This window comes from Furipterus horrens, unplaced genomic scaffold (assembly GCF_987537825.1).
Source record: "Furipterus horrens unplaced genomic scaffold, mFurHor1.1.pri manual_scaffold_2, whole genome shotgun sequence".
NCBI classification, from domain to species: Eukaryota; Metazoa; Chordata; class Mammalia; order Chiroptera; family Furipteridae; genus Furipterus; species Furipterus horrens.
This window is the reverse complement of record NW_028327172.1, coordinates 195,457,971-195,477,150: the sequence shown is the minus strand read 5'-3', so window position 1 is coordinate 195,477,150 and position 19,180 is coordinate 195,457,971. Positions and strand designations below refer to the sequence as shown.

Sequence of the window (19,180 nt, the reverse complement as noted above, 5' to 3'; positions counted from 1 at the left end):
GGATTTTAAAAAAAATCTTTACTTACTGATAACACTGTGTTTCCAGGGGAGGGACTGGGTAGCTGGAGGACAGAACAGTAGTGAGTGTTTGTGGACCTTTCTGCATCTTGCAAACTGTAAGTTATGGCTACTCAAGAAAGAAATGGGATTTTTAAAGTCATTTGTTTGAAATGACCTTAAAGCAATAGGACTTCAGAAATCTAATATTCACTTCAGTTCTTTCCAAAAGGTGCTATGAAGAATGAGATGCTACATTAAAATAATAGTAAAGCAGCATTTACCCAGTGTTTGCAGTGTGGCAGGCACTGTTCTAGCTGCTTCGTGTACAATCTCCCTTCATTTCCACATCTGTAAGGTAGGTCCTCTCGTCACCCCATCTGCAGACGAGGAAAATGAGGCACACGGGGTTCAATGGCAAGCCCTAATGTGTGAGGTAGGACAGGATCTAACCCAGGCGATGTGACCCCAGGCTTCGCACTCTTAGTCACGTTATCTAAACAGTGTCTGTAAGAGCAGAGGTACCCTTCAATTTTACCTACTCAATGACACATGCCTCATAGTAAGCATGTGGTTAAACCGTCACCAACTGACCACAGGGCTGGCCCAGGTCCACATCCATCCACTCCAATGCCTTCAAACCCTAAAAAGTTGTCTCTCTTCATGTGACCCTAGAAAGTATGATAAACATTGGAATCTGCATGCATTTTTTAATGTAAAAATCATCATGAAAAATGATTAAAGTCAGCTAGAGCAAGATGAACTTAGTACTGATAAAATTTCTTTAAAAGCCTCAGTAGGATAAAATTTCCCATTATTAATTTAACTGCATCAGGCAAAAGCTCACTCTAAAGTATAGCTTTATTTTACCCCTCCAGAATTATTATGAAGGTAAAAGGAAGACATTGTTCTGTTTATGGAAAACGCATCTTGTCCACATATATATAATCACAAATATGGTACTTGGCAACAATTCAATAGTTGCCACAAACATAATTTGTACTCATCTTGTTAATTACATGATATCCAAAAAATCTTTCAGAAGAAAGGAAAAGAAAGAAAAGGGAGGAAAAAAAGAAGAAAATCTTCAATCACACACATTAGCTAGAGATATCACACAAGATATAAAAGTCCCCACCTAAATGTCACTTGATAATTTCACATTCATTATTTTGTCTGAAATCTCTTAATCCCAAGGAAGTAGCCAAGAAGGAGGATGAGACCTCATTTTACACATAAATCTGTGGCCGGCAGAACCAAAACTCAGAGCCCTCACCATCCTCCCCACCCATCACTACAATGTACATCACTCGGGCATTCTGTGGGCAACCAAATGCAACACAGAATTCGCAGGGAAGTCCCCACCTACGTCAAACTTGCCCATTTCCCCAAGTGGAGCGGAGGATGTCCTGTCTTTGTGCCTCTAATCCCTACCACAGTTCCTGGAACACAGTGGGAACACCTTAGACATTTGCTATATTGACCCCGTGAAAGCAGATTCGACCTTCCAGAAGTACCCCCGGTAACTGATCAGGTGTCCACTCTCATTGCAACTTGATAAGCAGTTTTAAGATACTATTCAGTAGGACAGAATGTCCAATGTACTTACCCCCCCCATATGCCAAATGCCAACAGTTTTTAAAAACATAAATTATTTTCAAAGTTAATACACCCCACAGCTTTACACAGTTGTTGCGTAAGCCCTTTCTGAAGGATGGAGATACACCAGCAAGCACCTGTGCCCATCGAGGTCAACAGGAGGCTTCAGTTAGCAAAGGCGCGTGCAAAGACCACAAATAGCAGCACATTCCTAAAACCAGCTTGGGAATTGCCCCCCGCTGGATTTTCAGGGGACACCATCACATTCCAAACTGCCAAGTCTGAACGGAGCAAAGCTGGCATACCCTCCCTCACCAAAGGCCCTCTTTCCACGGGGCTGCGATTGCTGACAGATTGTTCATGCACATTCCTCGCAAGAGGTCAAGTAGGGAGTAGGTTAGAAATTATTTAAACTCTGGGAGGAAGCTAAACGGCAAGTGCCAGAATAAAACCACCAAATGGGAAGAGGACAGGCCCAGATGGCCTGTTTCGGGTAGAAACCAGGACTCCTGGGAGCGTCACAAAGAGAGAGAGAGAGAGAGAGAGAGAACTAGTGCAGACAGCCTGATCTCAGGGAGCTAGGTCCTTAATTTCTGGGTACAACCCACCCCTGCCAGGGTTGGAGTTCAGCCAAGTAGTTTCCAGAGTAGAAGACAACACAAACCAACCACATGGGATAACAATGGGGTGTTGCTGAGCCAGCTGCCTTCCAAGAGGAAGATGATCCAGCACTGGCCCAGAAAGGGTTAACCCTTCCTACATCCAAGGCCATTTGGGAAGTTCAAAGAACAACTCTACCACCAACTGTTAATAGCAGGGAACCTACACTGAATGCTTATTTATGTGCCTGGCTTTTTTTTTTTTTCTAGACTCTTCCCCTTCTTACCCCCTTCTCTCCCTCCCCCTCCCCCCTTGTCACTGTTAATCTACTCCTTGATTACATGCCTCTGGTTTAATTTTGCTAGTTTGTTTGTGTTGTTCATTAGTTTCCTGTATTAGGTGATATCATACGGTATTTGTCTTTCGTTGCCTGGCTTATTTCACTAAGCATAATTCTCTCTAGTTCCATCCATGTTGTTGCAATGCCTGGCATTTTTATTGGCATTATCTTTTTAAAAATCATCTCAACTCTTGGGTGCTATTACCAAACACATTTTAAAGAACAAAGCATTGAAGCCGAGGTCCCTCATCTGAGGAACAGCTGGCAATTGAACTGAGGTCTGTTGCAGTCAGGACCCAAGCTCTGCACCAAAGGTGAGCCCGAGAAAGGAAAGGAGGCCAAAGCGGAAGCCAGCTTTCTCTTGACTGCACTGTGTTCATTTAACTTGGTTCCTAGTTGTGAGATCTCAGGCAAGTCAATTAACTTCCCTGTGCCTCAGTTTCCTCATCTCTAAAGTGAAGAGAACAATGGAATTGTTTCTGAGTCTTAAGTGAGATGAACTTGCGTCTACCTGATTGTCTAGCACCAAAGTAAGTGCTCAATCAACGTCGGCTGTGATTGCCATACTGACGATCACTGTCAGCGGTAGTGAGTGTAAACACTGGCTTCCTCAGAGAGCGGATGGCACCACTGGGGATGCCAACCCAACAAGCAGGAAAGGACGGTGAGCCACGTGAGCGCCATGAGCCACACCGAAGGAGGCAGTGTTTTATGTCGGGGACAGAATAATTGCCTAAGCCTGGAGACGAGGAAGCAGCTGCCACAACCATGCTCCACACACTGACACAGCCCCGAGGTTTCTCTTTTCTTCCAGGAACAGGAAGTGGATGCGGATTAAAAAGAAAGCTGCAGAAGTCCTTCACCCATTTGTCACAGGTTGAAGTCAGGCAGGATTCCTGCAAGGCAGGCACGTGGCCCGCCTTCTGGGAATATGGGAACTGGAAAACAGAGATGACTAAAGGTGGAGAGCCAAGGTTCTGTCCCCGTGAAGTCCTCTGATGTGAAGTCTCCACTGGCTCTGTTAGAGAAAGAGCAAAGAGAGAAACGAGGACAGAAGATAAGGATCCCGTCAGAAAAGGCAAGCAAAGGAAAGATTAAACAGAATGGGGAAAACCCTAAACAGAGAATGTCAGAATATAGAGGTAGCCAGGACGCAAACCTGATCAGAACAACAGGATGTGTTAGTCAACCTGGTCAGAAGGACAAGCAAGATGCAAATGCTCTATTGACTATGCTAATACAGCAAACTCATCCAGGCTGAAATGTGCGGTTGGCCAGTTTAAAAAGCATAAAAAACACGCCTGCAGAGGGCCAGGCGGGACTCCTACGAGCCCACGTGGAGCACCGGGCGTCCCCATTCCCCTGCTCCCCATTCCCTTTGCTCCCACGGGCCCTTGAGTCAGTCCAGGAGTAGCCCTTCCCCTCCAACCCTCAATAAAGCCATTGCTTGCTCCCACATTGGTCTCTGGGTGATTTCTTAGAGCGTGGCTGCTCTGACAGAGAAGTTGATTTTAAAGGGAAGAAATGAACGTGGAAGTCACTAGCATATAACTCAGTTAAGTTTTGACATTCAGTCAAGTTCCATGAAATGGGATTATCTACAGTATCTCTAGTTGAGTTAAGAGTCTTGAGTAAGAAATTTATGGGTAATCATTGTACATCTAATTCAGTACTAAATATAGAATGACAGGTCCTGGCTGGTGTGGCTCAGTGCGCTGAGCACAGGCCTGTGAACCAAAAATTCGCTAGTTTGATTCCCAGTCAGGGCACATGCCTGGGTTGTTGGCCAGGTCCCTGATCGGGGGTCGGGGGTTGGTGGTCCGGGGAATGTGAGAGGCAGCCGATTGATGTTTCTCTCCCTGTCTTTCTCCCTCCCTTCCCCTCTAAAAGAATAAATTAAATTAAAAAAAAAAAAAAATCTAGAATGACAGAATGTTTTTTCCTAGAGGGTCAATTATTGGGAAGGGAAGGTGCATTTAAGTTATATTCTCTCCAAGTTAATTTATTTTTCTGGCATCAAGTACAAATTTTTAAAAAAAATGGCTATTAATAAGAAGCAAAATCAAAAGGCCCTCCTGATTTACATTTAACACTGTCGAAACTGTTCATTACTTCTTAGAAATCCTAAACTTCCCTTTGATTTTTAAAACAATAGAAACAATCTGTATGATGGAATCAGATTTGCCATATCCCTTTGTCCAAGATGATCTCACTTATGAATGAAAAATGTTAAGTGAGTAGATGAATATAAAACAGGAGTTTGAGCTAACATGATCTCAGTTTTATTGGGGAAAAAAGATATCAAAATGTTTACACACTAGTTATCTCTGTATGGCAAGATTATAAATTGCGGTTCAACCTATGGTATTATTAATGCTATAGAGGTAAACCAGAATACTGGAAGTCCCTTAAGTAAGGAGACTGCCTATGATTAAAACCCATAATATTTCCATACCAGATATTTCCAATGATGAGAGGCTCAGACAATGCTATAGTATCTTTGGTCTATATCACAGAAGAGTCAAAGGAAACCACACAGTGGTAAACGTCTGCTTTATTACACTATCGAACACAATGTAAATACATAGACAATAAGGCACTAACTTGACAATTTCTTTTCTTTCCCACTATATTTTTTAAATGCCTTTGAGTTTTTACCTAAATAGTAAACCACTATAATTTCAAAGAGGTTATTCCAGGCACAAGCTTTAATGTTGTAAGTTAGTGTTTTCCCAATAGGAAACATTTGACTGTTTCATTTTTCCAACAACCAGTTCTCCATCACCAACTGGGTGTCTTGCACCTCAATTCAATTCTGACACTAACTATTAGTACAAACCCCACAGGTTGTAGGGCACAGCCCCACAAGACTGCCCCAATTCAAAAGGCAGCTGCAGATAGGGCCCCAGGCTAACCACCAGAAATTCAGGGATTTCCACGATCTCCTTCAAGTCAGACACTTTGCTATAACGACTCACAGAACTCAGGAAAGTGCTATATTTAGGAGTACTGTTTCATTGGAATTGGAAGTAAGTGTACCTTCCTTTTGTTCCAGGGGGAGACATTATCCTATTTATACTGGAGAGTAAGCATGCCTACCCTTTGCCCTGGAGGACGCACAGTATCTGTTTTCCAAAAGTATTAAAAACTTTCATTGCTCCAGCGGGAGACATTATTCTCTCTTTCCAGAATAACTGCTATACAACTATCCTTTAAAAGGTATTCTAGAACGAAAGATCATTTTTTGCTAGTCCGATATACATAAATGTGAGAGATCAATGGGTCTGTTTCACTCACTATAGGAAAATACCTCTTCAGGGGAAAGGCTAAGGGAGTAAACCCCGACAGAAAATCCGGAGCCGGAGTCCCTAAGGCGGTTTGACGTTGTAGTCAACACCGGCAACTCCTGCGGCGCACCTGAAGCCAAGCTGTATTGACTCCGTCTTTCCCTTGGACCCTTCAGCTGCGAAGAGAGGGGGGGTCTGCTGCATGGGCAACAGCAGACCCTCCATATCACCCTGCCCAGGCTCTGTAGCTTCAGCGTCATCTCAAGATGTCGATTCAACACGGGAGGAGACAGATACCATGTCACTCCCGAGTCGGACTGCACAGCCATTCTCGGCGGTGCAGATAGACTCTTAAGAAGCTACACCATCGTCTCTCGAGACGGACGGCTGCCAACAACAACTGTTTCATTATTAAGGAATATAATTCAGGAGGAGCCACATGGAAGAGACACATAGGGCAGGCAAGAAGGGGAGGCACAGAGCTTCCATGCCCTCCCCAGACATGCCACCTCTCAGCACATCCAGAGCTTCACCAAGCCAGAAGCTCTCTCCACCTCCTTGTTTTAGTTTTTACGGAAGTTTCATTAGGTAGGCATGCTCGATCAAGTCATTGGTCACTGGCAATTAACCCAATCTCCAGCTTCTCTCCCTTTCCCAAAATCAGGGGTGGGGCTGAAAGTCCTAATCCTCTAATCCTGTAATTGGTTCCTCCAGCAACTGGTCCCATCCTGAAGCTATCTGGAGGCCCACCAAGGGTCATGCATTAGCATGAATTTACCTCTGGTCTAAACAGGCTCTTTATGAATACCTATAATCCTATCACTCATTAAATCCCAAGGATTTCAGGAGTTCCGTTCCAGGAAGCAAGGACAAAGACCAAATACATATATTTTTTTATACCACATTGACTCAAAGTCAAGAGTCTTTACTCATTTATATGTCCAGACTCAATACTGAACAATGTGGGAAAGATCATCTGTGTTATCACAGGGTTCAAGCAAAAGAATTCTCTTTCCCCCTTTAAGTCTCTCCCCGCCCTCCTATCCTATCCCATACACAGACACAAAGACACACCAAGCCTACTGTCTGTGTAATTATTTCCATAATATGTAGGCACCTAATGTATACTAAATTATTTTGAAGGTGATTATTTTTCCTCCCCCAAACAGGATCACATTATAAGAAATCGAGGGACTAAGAAAACAGACTTACCAGAAGTGACAGAGATAGAGCCCCTACCCAAGCAGTTTTATAAGTCGCCCCAGTGCTGATCCACATATTTGATTGAAAGACGCTGCACTGCCCCGGCTGGTGTGGCTCAGGGGATTGAGAGCTGACCTGTGAGCCAAAAGGCCACTTTTTAGATTCTAGTCAGGGCACATGCCTAGGTTGTGGGCTACGTCCCCAGTCGGGGGGTATGCAAGAGGCAACCGATCAATGTTTCTCCTACATAGCGAAGTTTCTCTCTCTCTCTTCCTCACTCCCTCTCCCTCTGAAAATAAATTTAAAAAATAAATAAATAAGAGACACTGCACTGGACATTGATGGTCTGAGGGTTCAGAGCTAGTCACCCCAAGATGTGCTTCTGCAGTATGCAGATTGTTCTGAACTAAGGGCAACTTTATCTGGAGGCTCAGGACAGACATTTGCCCTTCCCTTGACCACCTGGAAAAACTTGAATTAGGGGCCTTGCCCATAATAAGTAATTATCAGAGATAACTTCTTTTGACCTGTCTGTAGGGCAGAACAAACTTCTATTTACTAAACATCTGCAGTGACCCTTTGAGCCTCCAAGGTACATTAACACATCCCTAGCTCATAACGTCTTGTACTTCAATCCCGTTTTCTATCTCTGAACTCCTTGCGCACATGGGGTGTCTGACTCTCATGTATGAGGAGTCCCCGTGCATATGTATGTATTAAATTTGGTTATTTTCTCTTGTTAATCTGTCTTGTGTCTATTTGATTATCAGACCAGCCAGAAGAACCTTGAAGGTAGAGGAAAGTTTCTTCCTCCCCCACAATGGCTAACACTGCCTTTATGGATTGTAGAACAAAGGGATTCTATAGAAAGTAACCTCAGGGTAATCTGATCATCAATTCCTAACTGGGCAGGTCATGGTGGGTAGTCATACTCCAGGTCTAGAACTTCTCTAGTGAAAGGTTTTAAGCCAGCCCTGTCCACTGTTCTTGTGCCTCTAGGTTAACATACCTTTGAAAAAGCAGCAGTAATACCCCTCAAAGGGAGTATTAACCCTCAAGAGAGCACATAATCTTATTAACTATCCCGTAACCCAATCTCCACTCTGACTCCAAAAAACCTCTGCTGCCTTGCGGCATACCTCTTCAGGGGAAAGGCTAAGGGAGTAAACCCCCACAGAAAATCCGGAGCCGGAGTCCCTAAGGCGGTTTGACGTTGTAGTCAACACCGGCAACTCCTGCGGCGCACCTGAAGCCAAGCTGTATTGACTCCGTCTTTCCCTTGGACCCTTCAGCTGCGAAGAGAGGGGGGGTCTGCTGCATGGGCAACAGCAGACCCTCCATATCACCCTGCCCAGGCTCTGTAGCTTCAGCTTCACTGGAGAGGACACTCCAGCGTCATCACAAGATGTCGATTCAACACGGGAGGAGACAGATACCGTGTCACTCCCGAGTCGGACTGCACAGCCATTCTCGGCGGGGCAGATAGACTCTTAAGAAGCTACACCATCGTCTCTCGAGACGGACGGCTGCCGACGACGACGACGACTTTGCTTTCTCCAATCATCCTTCCATCCATCCCCTCTTTGATTTCAAATACATAAAAGAAGCTGGAAAATTGTTATTCTACAGAGCATTAAAGATCTTGCTCCCCAGCATATGCCCTCAGTTTGGCTCGAGTGAACTCTTAGAAAAATCTCTACAGATTTGAACACTTCTTACATTGACACTCTCCTCACCAGGAGAGAGAAGAACTTGAACAACAATAAGACTAAAAAAGGGAAATGTACAACTCTTCTAAAAATAAATGTTTAGTGATGAATTCAGGAATCAAGTTGATTTGAGCAATTTCAAAGAATTTATTCTAATGTAAGAAGAATACATAATCAGCTAGCTTTTACCATTAATGAACACTTTTTGGCCTTCGCACCATCAAGATTATATACTACACTTAGTTCATGATTCCAATTTCCCAGCACTTCTCAGACCTTGAAAAATTATTTCTAGCTACATACTACAGGTATTATATTAAGCCTATATACTTATACAGGTCAGATTTGTATTACTTACAAAGGGTTATATTATTTGTTTGATTCTCCAAACAACTGAGGTGTTATAAAGAACAGTTCTTATCTTCCTTTTCACTCTCTCCAGAGGAGAAAATAGGAACAGTATCTCAACTGCCTTGATGAAATTCAGAGACCATGTCTCCAACTCAGGTCTTTCTAAGCTCACATCAGGGGCTCTCCCATTACATCACAAAGCCTGAGGACCCCTTCTGGTCCCCCTATCCTCCACTCCACCCCATCCTTGGTCCCACACCCACACAGTAAAGTGAATAGTTTCAGGAGCTCCCCACCAAGCCTCAGCCTCCATTCTGTGTCTACATTGAGTCTGCAATGGCTTTGCTTTTCTCAACTCCACACCTTTGCATAGACTGTTCCCTTTCCCTGCACTTCCTTTAAGGTCCATTTAAAATGCCAAGTTTTTCCCTGGCTGGTGTGGCTCAGGGGACTGAGTGCCAGCCTACAAACCAAAGGGTTGCCAGTTCGAATCCCAGTCAGGCCACATGCCTGGGTTGCGGACCAGGTCCCCACTTGGGGGTGCGCAAGAGGCAACCACACATTGATGTTTCTCTCCCTCTCTTTCTCCTTTCTTTCCCATTTCTCTAAAAATAAATATATAAAATCTTTTTTTTAAATGCCACGTTTTAGGCTATTAAGTCTTTAGTGTCTCGTCTGTGGTCCCACACAGCACTTTATCTGTAGTGCTCTGATTATACCAAATACATTCTCCATTATTCCATAATGATTTGTATTCCTAGTCTATCCTCCGCTTCTCAATCACAAGTTTGTGAGGACAGAAACCAAGGAAGTATGTTGTTCATTCTACATACCTACACAACACCTAACAGCAACTCAGATAAGGCCCTCATTTTTAAATAAATTACACACTGTGTGTAAGAAATACCTACAAGTTTTATCTACAAAGACTATTAAGACACCGACTTGGCATTCTGCATGGGAAATGAGTTTTACCTTCAAAACCCGCCTCCTGGTTCTATCACTTAGCTATAAGCAATGCCCAAGGCCTCTTTTCCTCTATCAGTGGTTGTTTTGTGTTTTGCCTTTCACAGAAGGGGAGGAGGCTGGAAAAAAATTAAGGAAGCAGCAAAAACATTCAGGCCATACAAGCATATAGCACAAACACGCAAAGAAAAGCGAAGGAATGCCTGTTCATTAACCATCTGCCACTTCGCCAATGCCAGGAAATTCCGGGCTGCTGTTTTTTATAATGTGAATAATCCACATGATTGTGTTGGAGACTTCCAGCTATGAAGAGCTGTTAGAACATTTGAAAATTGTTACCAAGTTCCAATGTGAGACAGAAAGCCCAGTGAATTCTTCAAATCTCCAGCCCTGACAGGAGTCTCAGAAAATCACATTTGGTTTGTATACACGCATGGGGAAGAAAGGCTTGGCATAGTACGGATACTGAAAAGAATTTGTTTTTAACCTTACCTATCACGTGACACTTTATGTACAGGTTCTTTATCAATCTTCACCCACTCGGCTAAATTCACCTGGCCAGTCAAGAAGAGTAATAGTATAAGCTGTCTCATTTCTGTCTTTTCAAGAAAATGAAATTGATTTTCCTTTAATATCTACTTCATGCCAAAATTTTATAAAATTCTTTTATAAACCCGATGACACGTAAATTGAATTACTCCCTTCAAATATTTATTCTGAAAGCAAATAAACAATTCATGAAGAATTCCTTGGATAACTGATCATTTTCTACTTAAAACAAACTCTACATTCCATTTATAAGATGCCTTGGTTTTCTCTTGGAGAACAGGATATGGATAGCCCACACAGAGGAGAGGGATTTCCAGGTTAAAACAACGCTCCTGTTTCTTCCATCTCTTTTCTCACCCACTCACATTATCCTTAGGCGGCATCACCTGGGAATGTGCTAGAAAAGAGCAAATATTCCAGTCCCTTCCCAGACCTGATGACTCAAACACCCTTGTGTGGTGACCCGTGATCTGTGTTTTAACAGCCCTCTAGTTAATTCTGATGTTCGCTCAAGTCTGGAACCACTGCTCTGGTTTTGCTTGCGTTCACACCCTCTCTTCCATGACCTCTAGTTCTCTTCAGCTAACAACGGCATTTTTACTAGTTTAAACTTCGTCTCCTCCAGAAAGTCTTGCTCAACTGGACTCTCATCCACCCTCAGCTGCAGGTTCAGGTACTCTGGCCCTGGGCCACACTTTCCTTAAGGAGGTACCACTGACACTTTATGATGATTGTTTGTTTAATCATCTTCCCTGATAACCTGTTAACTCCTTAAATGCAGGAGTGAGCCTATTTGGCTCGCATCCCTTTTCCCCAGGGCCTCGTACACAGTTAGGCAGTTTACTAATATTTGCTGAATTTAGAAATAAATCAGAAGTTTAACCCATGAAACGAAGGTATAAAAGAAAGGTATGAAATAGTATGAAATATAATATACACACAACTAATAGAAACAAAACTGAATTTGGCTTGTCTTTGAAAAGAGCTTCATGGATGAATTTAGGTTTTGAACACCTTTGCACTGAAGATTTTCACTAATACTTCCAAACGCATCAATGTCCCACCGCACTCACCTGATAAAGGTAGCACTTGCTTACTTTTTTACTGTCATTCTTTTTATCTCCATGGCCAGATCTTCCCACTGCAGGTTTAGAGCAATATGGCCTGTAGGCTGGCAGACAAAGCAGCCTCTCATCAACTTGGGAAGTGAGGGGGGAGAGGAGACTACAGCTGAGATCTGTGGGCGAACCTTGGAAAGCCTAATTCTTTGCTTTATTTTAAAGAAAAAGAGTTGGGTCGAGTCAGAACACCTGGATTCCAGCTCTGGCTTCCTTCCTTCCTTCCTTCCTTCCAATATTTAAATGTCTACTCTGTTCTGGGTCCTGTGCTTGGATCTGAGCCTTGGACAGTGACCAAAACACACAGCGTGGCCCTCCCTCACCAAACCTAACGGTCTGCTCCTCTGCTGCTAGATGACAGCCCTTCCTGCCTTCCCAGGCTTCTGCATCTCTCGGGTTCAGTGTCCCCATCTGCAAAGAGAGGAATTAATTACAAAATGACCCCCAAGTCCCCACTGACTGAAATTATACAACTAAAAACAGCACCATTAGTGTCAGAAGTTAGTGAGCCGAAGTCATTCTTCTCAAGGCCTGCACACCCAGATCCATAGCGGAGAAAGCGGACCCTGGAGCACAAGGACCAAGGGCACACGTAGACCCCAGAGTTTTGCCAGGAGCAGCAAGGCTGGGCCACTCAGTGGAGGGCCGCTCTGACACAACAGGGAGAGTCCTAGGCAGAGCCCAGACGCCCGCTGAAATCCAGGCTTTGCTAACTGAGCTTCCTCTTCTACTGAATAAGAAGCTTGGAGGAGATTATGAAGGCCCCTTCCAGCCCTAAGACTATGTTTCTGCTCTTTCTAATTTGTGTTTTTTCTAGCACCACCAAACAATTACCTCAATTCTGCCACTGTCTGTGGAGAGACAGCATTGGACCCCCCAAGTTAAGGGCTTAGATCTACAAGGCTGCCCACCATCGCCCTCTTCAGATGCCACCTGTGCTTCTGACCAATGGGTTACAGAGATGGCAGGTTCCAAAGATCCCTCTTCAGGTTTGATTAATTTGCTAGAAGGCCTCACGGAACTGAAAGAAATAGTTCACATATTACACTGCTGGTTCATTATGAACTGCCATAGCTCAGGAGCGGCCACATGGAAGAGAGGCATAGATTTGAGGAAGGGGTGAGGAGCTCCTATGCCCTCCTGGGCACGGGCACCGCTCTCCCTCATCTGCACGTGTTCACCTACCTGAAAGCACATCAAGTCTTGTTCAAGTTTTTCCGGAGCTTGGTGGGGATGAAAGAGCCAACCGTCTAATCACTTTCAGGTGCCAACCCAAGTCACTCTGTAGCATAATCAAAAATCATGCCAATGGGGTAATTACATCAAATCTTGGGAGAAAAATGGCAAAATTTTATGTCTGTACCTATAGATGAACTGGCTAGAGATAAACCAATTGGCGAATCTTCCAAAATTCTTCCCCCAAAACGTGTCACAGAAAGATCATGGTTTCTTTTTTCTTTCTTTCCTTCCTCACCTAATTTTGGTAGCTAAATGGCTCAATCCTACATATTCCCTGCGTCTTAAAAGAATTCCCTGCCAAATCCACTGGTCCCTATTCCTCCCCATTCCCATGGAGCCTGGGGCACTACCCAGCACTGCCTCCTCAAAGGCCCCCGCCCAATACACATCACCCTCAGCATCCAGGGCTCAAGAGCAAGATGAGCAAGGGCACCTGAAAGGAAAGTCCCATCTGATAGCTGTGGCAGGTTAGTAAATGGTTTATATTTGGTTAAGAAAAGAATAATAATAATAGTATATATTTTTAGCATGTACTACATACCTAACACGGCCATGCATGTTTTATCTCCCATCCAAGTACTAACCAGGCCAGACCCTGCTTAGCTTCCAAGATCAGACAAGATCAGACACGTTCAGGGCGGTATGGCAGTAGACATGCATATTTTATCTCAAAACAACAACCCACGAGGCAACTCTGCCATATTTCTCCATAATACAGATGAAGAACGTGGTTTAAAGATTTTTTTTCTCCCTCTGTACCACAGGCACTTTGTTAGTGGTTCTACCCAGAGAGGTGCCAATAAAATACAGGTGAGGGAGTCAGAGAGAGCTGGCTGCTGCTTGGGATCCTAGGATGAGCAAAGACGGGTAAAACGGGGCTTTGGGATATCGCAAAGGGGGAATAGAAAACCAGTTCCCCAAGTCCAACTAGTTTGGCAAAAAGATCCCCAAGGTGAGATGACTGGGCACAGAAACTCAGTTTGCCTGGGGTATCTGCCACCCTCTACCCATTCCTCCCTGCCCCCAAAGTCCCTTGGGTGGATTCCATTTCTTTTCTCCCTCACAAAGAGAACTGTACCAGCGGAGGAGAAATCTGGCCCAACTCCCTCATCAAGCTCACATTATAATGGCCACCTGTCCCGAAAGCCACCTACAATAAACACCACTTCAGCTTTTCCCAGATAGCTTCTCTTATTAGATTCTGCATTAGGATACCAAAATAGTGCTTCTTCTCATGAAGTGCCACTCATTTGAGGAGTTATTCTCTCCATAGGGTATTTTACTATTTTGAGCAGTTTTACATTTGGCTGCCCACAGATAAGAAAATATGAGTCATGAGAGAAAAGCCAGGGCCATGATCCCTTATCTGAAAACCTGCAGTTCAGATCGTGCCTCAAAATTCAGGCTTTGTAACTCTAGAAAAGTAATGCAATGCATTCAGCACACATGTAACACTCAGAAATCAAACTCACTGGTATAACTGCAAGAAACTTAGCAATATTCATGTTGAGATAAATATATACTGTAGAATCTCACATTGGTTCAGATAGGGTTTACCACCAACAAAGTATGCAAAAAGCCTCAAAAAAAAAAAAAAAAAACCATTTGGTTTTCAGAGATTTTCAGATTTCAGAATTGTCCATAATGTATTTCAGACATGTGCAAATGGCTCGGATATTTAAAAAACAAGAGTCAACATATTACTAATCAAAAACATACAAATTAAAACAATCAAGGTACCAATTTTTACCCTACAAATCAGAAAATACATTTTTCAGAGAAAATGCCAATGGTGTGAAAAGTGAGTCCTTTGACTGTTGCTTTGTAAACTGGGACAACCTTCAGGTCACCAATACTGATGTCATCAATGCCTCAAAAACACGAATACCTTTGACCCCCAAAATGCCTTTTCAGGAACTTATTTTCTGGGAAGTCATCGATATCTAGACAAAGCTTCACACATAGACATTCACTGAACAATAAGTTTTAAAATTCATTTGAAAATAATTAGCAACAACTGAAATATCTTAAAATGGAGGCACAGTGAGTTAAAATGCAGTGAATCCATAAAATAGAATATGATACAGCTATTTTTTGAGACAGGACAATGGAGAAACCTTCATGTATAACATTAAGTGAAAAACACAGGACACAAAAAATTATATTTGCATTATGATCCTATCCAAGTAAAAAAGAAAAAAAAAAAAGGAGAATACCAGAATGAAATAGACTAACAGTGGTGAATACTTTGGAGTACTGAGATCCCCTTTTCCCCAAAATTTATATCTTGTGGGGAATGTTCCAAAAATACCAAGAGCACTGTATTTTAGCTGAGGGAAAATGGGAAAAAAACTTTTGGCCACTGATCTCCCAATCAATGGCAGCAAACTCATGAATCTGCATTGTCACTCTGGGCTTTTATATATTCACAGTGAACCTATCATTGCAAAACCATCACCACCTCCAGAGTGAAAACCTTACACTACTAGTGATATACATGTATTAAATAGTTTGGTTCACATTATAATATAATTCCAACCTGATAGACACTTAGGGGAAGAAAAACAGAAAAAAAAAATACACAGGATAAAAGATATATGCCACTTTGCCATTTGCTAAGACCTTTTAGAGACAATAGCTCCTTTGATCCTTAGTAGCAGCTAATAAGGCAGGTAAAGATAGAGGTTGGCACATGCCCATTTTACAGGTAAGAAAATGGAGGCAGAGAGCCACACTCCCAAAAGTGGCAGGGGCTCTTCTTGACTTTTGACTTCAAGTCCAGGACTGACTTTGATGGTCTTTCTACTATATCTTGCCATTACCATTACTGATTCTTTATAAATATCTTAGGATAAAAAGAAGTTTCTCACTTGAAAGAGAAAATGATTTTGTAATATAATAAGAACAGGCTTCAGAATTGAACAGATCTGACCAAGGTCAAAATCCAACTCTGAGTGACTTTTTCTTCTTTTTTAATTTTATTTTTCAAGTAGTTTACATTCAATATTATTTTGAATTAGTTTCAGGTGTACAGCATAATGGTTAGACAATTATATACTTTAGTGAGTGACTTTCTCAAGCTAATTTCTCAAAGACTCAATTTTTTCATCTATAAAAAAAGGAATATTTAACTTATTCAACTATTACAGGACAGAGTGTTATAAGAATTAAAAAACCTGAGTACATGACCAGAGTCAGCCACAAAACAGGTATAATAAATATTGCATTCCTTCCTTCAAAAAGAGTAGAGTATCTACAATGATCTAACTCCAAATTCCAGTTTTAGTCCTTGGTAACCACACTACACTCCTTATTCCACCTGCTTTCAGCAGCCCATCAAATCTTTACCAATTACTAAAGTAAGTGCCCTAAAATGATTAGAAAACCACTCAACATTACAGTTTTAAACAATGAAAATTTAAATCATTTTTGTCAGTTTTAAATAACTTCCCAATATATAAATAAACTTCAACATCAGAGCCAAACAGTTCTTTGAAAAGTAACAATAAAATGTCTCGCTCCTATTATCTGGGGCTTTGACCTCTCCCATTCAAATTCCACTACTGGAACTCCCAAACAGATGGTTTGATTAATTTCATTGAGGGGGGTGGGGTGGAGAGGAGAAGAGAGGGAATGACAAGCACTTCTCAAATTTTTCATTTCCTCTTTAAATTAAATTTGGACTTGGAAGCCCAAGCTTCATGGAGTGCTTTCTCAAAACAGTCTGTGTACTGATTTCATGTTTGATGTGCATGTACAGCCACCTGGCCAAAGGAGAGCCAGAATTTAATAAAGCTTATCTTTGGCATCTAAATAAGGAGTCAGGAGACTGGACGGCAGCCCACAGAGCCCAAGGAGAAGGCACTTCTCATTCACCAGTCCCTGGACCTTTGCTACCCACTCCTTACTAGAAGGCTGTGCCCACGGTTGTGTAGAGAAACAAATAAGCCCAAAGGTTGAGTAACCAGAGAACTTAAGGACATAAATAAGCCAAGATGTGAAAAATCATCCTTTCTGCTTCTTGTGGTATGGAGTTTCAAATGCTGGTACCAAGACACAGAAATTGAATAAGATTCTCCTGCTAGGCAGCAAGTGAGAGACATGGCCAGTGCCCACTGTGAAGTTATCTGCTCTACTTTCTCCTGTTTCCCATCTTCTCATAACCACATGCTTATACTTTTATAACGTCCTAAATTCCCTGTCTTAGAATCTCAACAAGACCGCCCAGGCTGATTTCTGCTCTATTTTCTCTCTGGGGAGCAGTGGATACAGTGGAAAGAGAATAAATGAACTTTGGAATTAAGCTGGCTAGGTTATCAAAGATAAGATACATAGAAGACACAGACACATATACACACACTCCTCCTAGTGGTTCTGCTTCTCTGATTAAATGCTGGCTGATACACTATAGCCACGTGATGTTAGGCCAATTGTTTAACTGCTCCGGGCTCAGCTGCCTCACTGGAAATAAGAACTGCTAGTGTTATAAGAAATAAGTATAAAAATGCATACGAAGTGCCCAACTCAAAGCCTGGCACATAGCAGATACTCAGCTTTTCTTCCCTTTTCCTTCTCCCTATCTCCCTAACATTCCCTATAGACATTTACACTATCTTACACTCCAATACGTGACCAGATGTTGACTGATCAGGCCTCAAGTCACCCTGACAAATTTATACTTTGGATCCTTCCCTTTTTAGACACCTTATTCTTCTAACATGTTCCATTTCATCAAAAAAATTACTGTGCTATTAGATGAGTTTTCTTCATCACATTCCAGTCCTGAGAGCTGGGTGCTGCTCAGAGATCCATGGAAATACAAACACTCTAGGGATGGATTTCTCTGGCTGATGGAGGATTATATGCATCAGGTGCTGAATTTTACCCTCGGGTTAAGCTCTTCAAATTATGGAGCAATTGACTCTATATCTCTAAGTACTGTCTGTAACCTCAGGTCCAGTTTGAACCTGATAACACACCTACTGGTCTCAGCAATGAAACGCAGGCTGAAAACCAAAATCTCCCATTCAACAATACATGTCACTAGCTGCTATCTCCACAGGGAGGATGGCTGAAGGAAATACGAGTCTGCTAATAAAGACTCAGGAGATATATTACCCATGCTGTTTCCTTCCTAACATGTTCTGTTTTCTATGAAAAAAATAAAGGCCAGAGTGAAGAACAGTGTATGTGTTTCTATGGAGGAGACAGCCACAGCTGGAAGACTTCCAGATGCTTATTATTTGGACCTGAAGAGGATCTGCTCAAGCTTAGAAGAGCTTGCTGACCTAAGATTCCAGGTCGTGGTAACCCCAATTGGCCAAGAAGGTATACATTTAATATTTTTTAAAAATACTTTATTTATTTATTTTTAGAGAGACAGGGGAGAAAGAGAGGGAGAGAAACATCCGCTACCTCTCTTGCACGCCCCCAACTGGGGACCTGGACTGCAGCCCAGGCATGTGTCCTGACTGGTCATCGAACAGGCAACCTTTCTGTCCACAGGCCAGCGCTCAATCCACTGAGCCACACCAGTCAGGTCCACTTATTATTTTTAAATGACTCAGTAAGGCAGCAGTTAAGAGCAGGAATGGTGGTAAGGAATCCCTGATGTCTACAGTAATAAAAACAAGAGTTTGGCACAGGACTTCCGTAAAATTTACATATCCTCTTAGATTTCAATTAAAAATTCCTGCTCTAAGTTCATCATTGGAGGTGACACTTTATCAACTCAGCTGGTGCCTTCCTGCTCTGACCACATTAGGTTCCTTTTGTGGTAACAGGACTCGACTAAGAAGAAAAAAATAAAAAGTTTACAAACGCACCTTCCCTTTTTCCAAGCCTGATTTATACGGGATATGTGAGAAGAAATCTGAATCCCCAACCTGTTACAAGGATCCATCCACCACTAAAATAAATTAAAACTTGTAAATAAAGAAATTGAAACTCCCCAATGTTTTAAATTATAAAGGGAGGGGGGGTGGAGAGGGAGCGGCGACAGCGCCAGTGCGCCCGGTCCCCTGTGTCACAATCTTCTGCTTGTGGGGACTTTTGAGGACAAGGACAGCAGAAAAGGGGTTCGCAGGGCTCCTAGGTGCCAGCGGAAGCACACCTGAGGCACGCAAGACCAGGCCCAGTCCCTACACCCGGGACAGATCAGAGGTGGGGGAGGGGGTAACAGGTCCTCAGAGGAGCCAGCTAGCGGAGTGAACGCCGGAGTCC

The 19,180-nt window shown here is 42.7% G+C and overlaps 1 protein-coding gene across 1 annotated transcript in view; it reads right to left on the bottom strand.

Annotated features, from left to right (window-relative positions):
- Positions 1–19,180, bottom strand: part of RELL1 (RELT like 1) — a 62,056-nt gene that overhangs the window by 42,458 nt on the left and 418 nt on the right. The window lies entirely within an intron of this gene.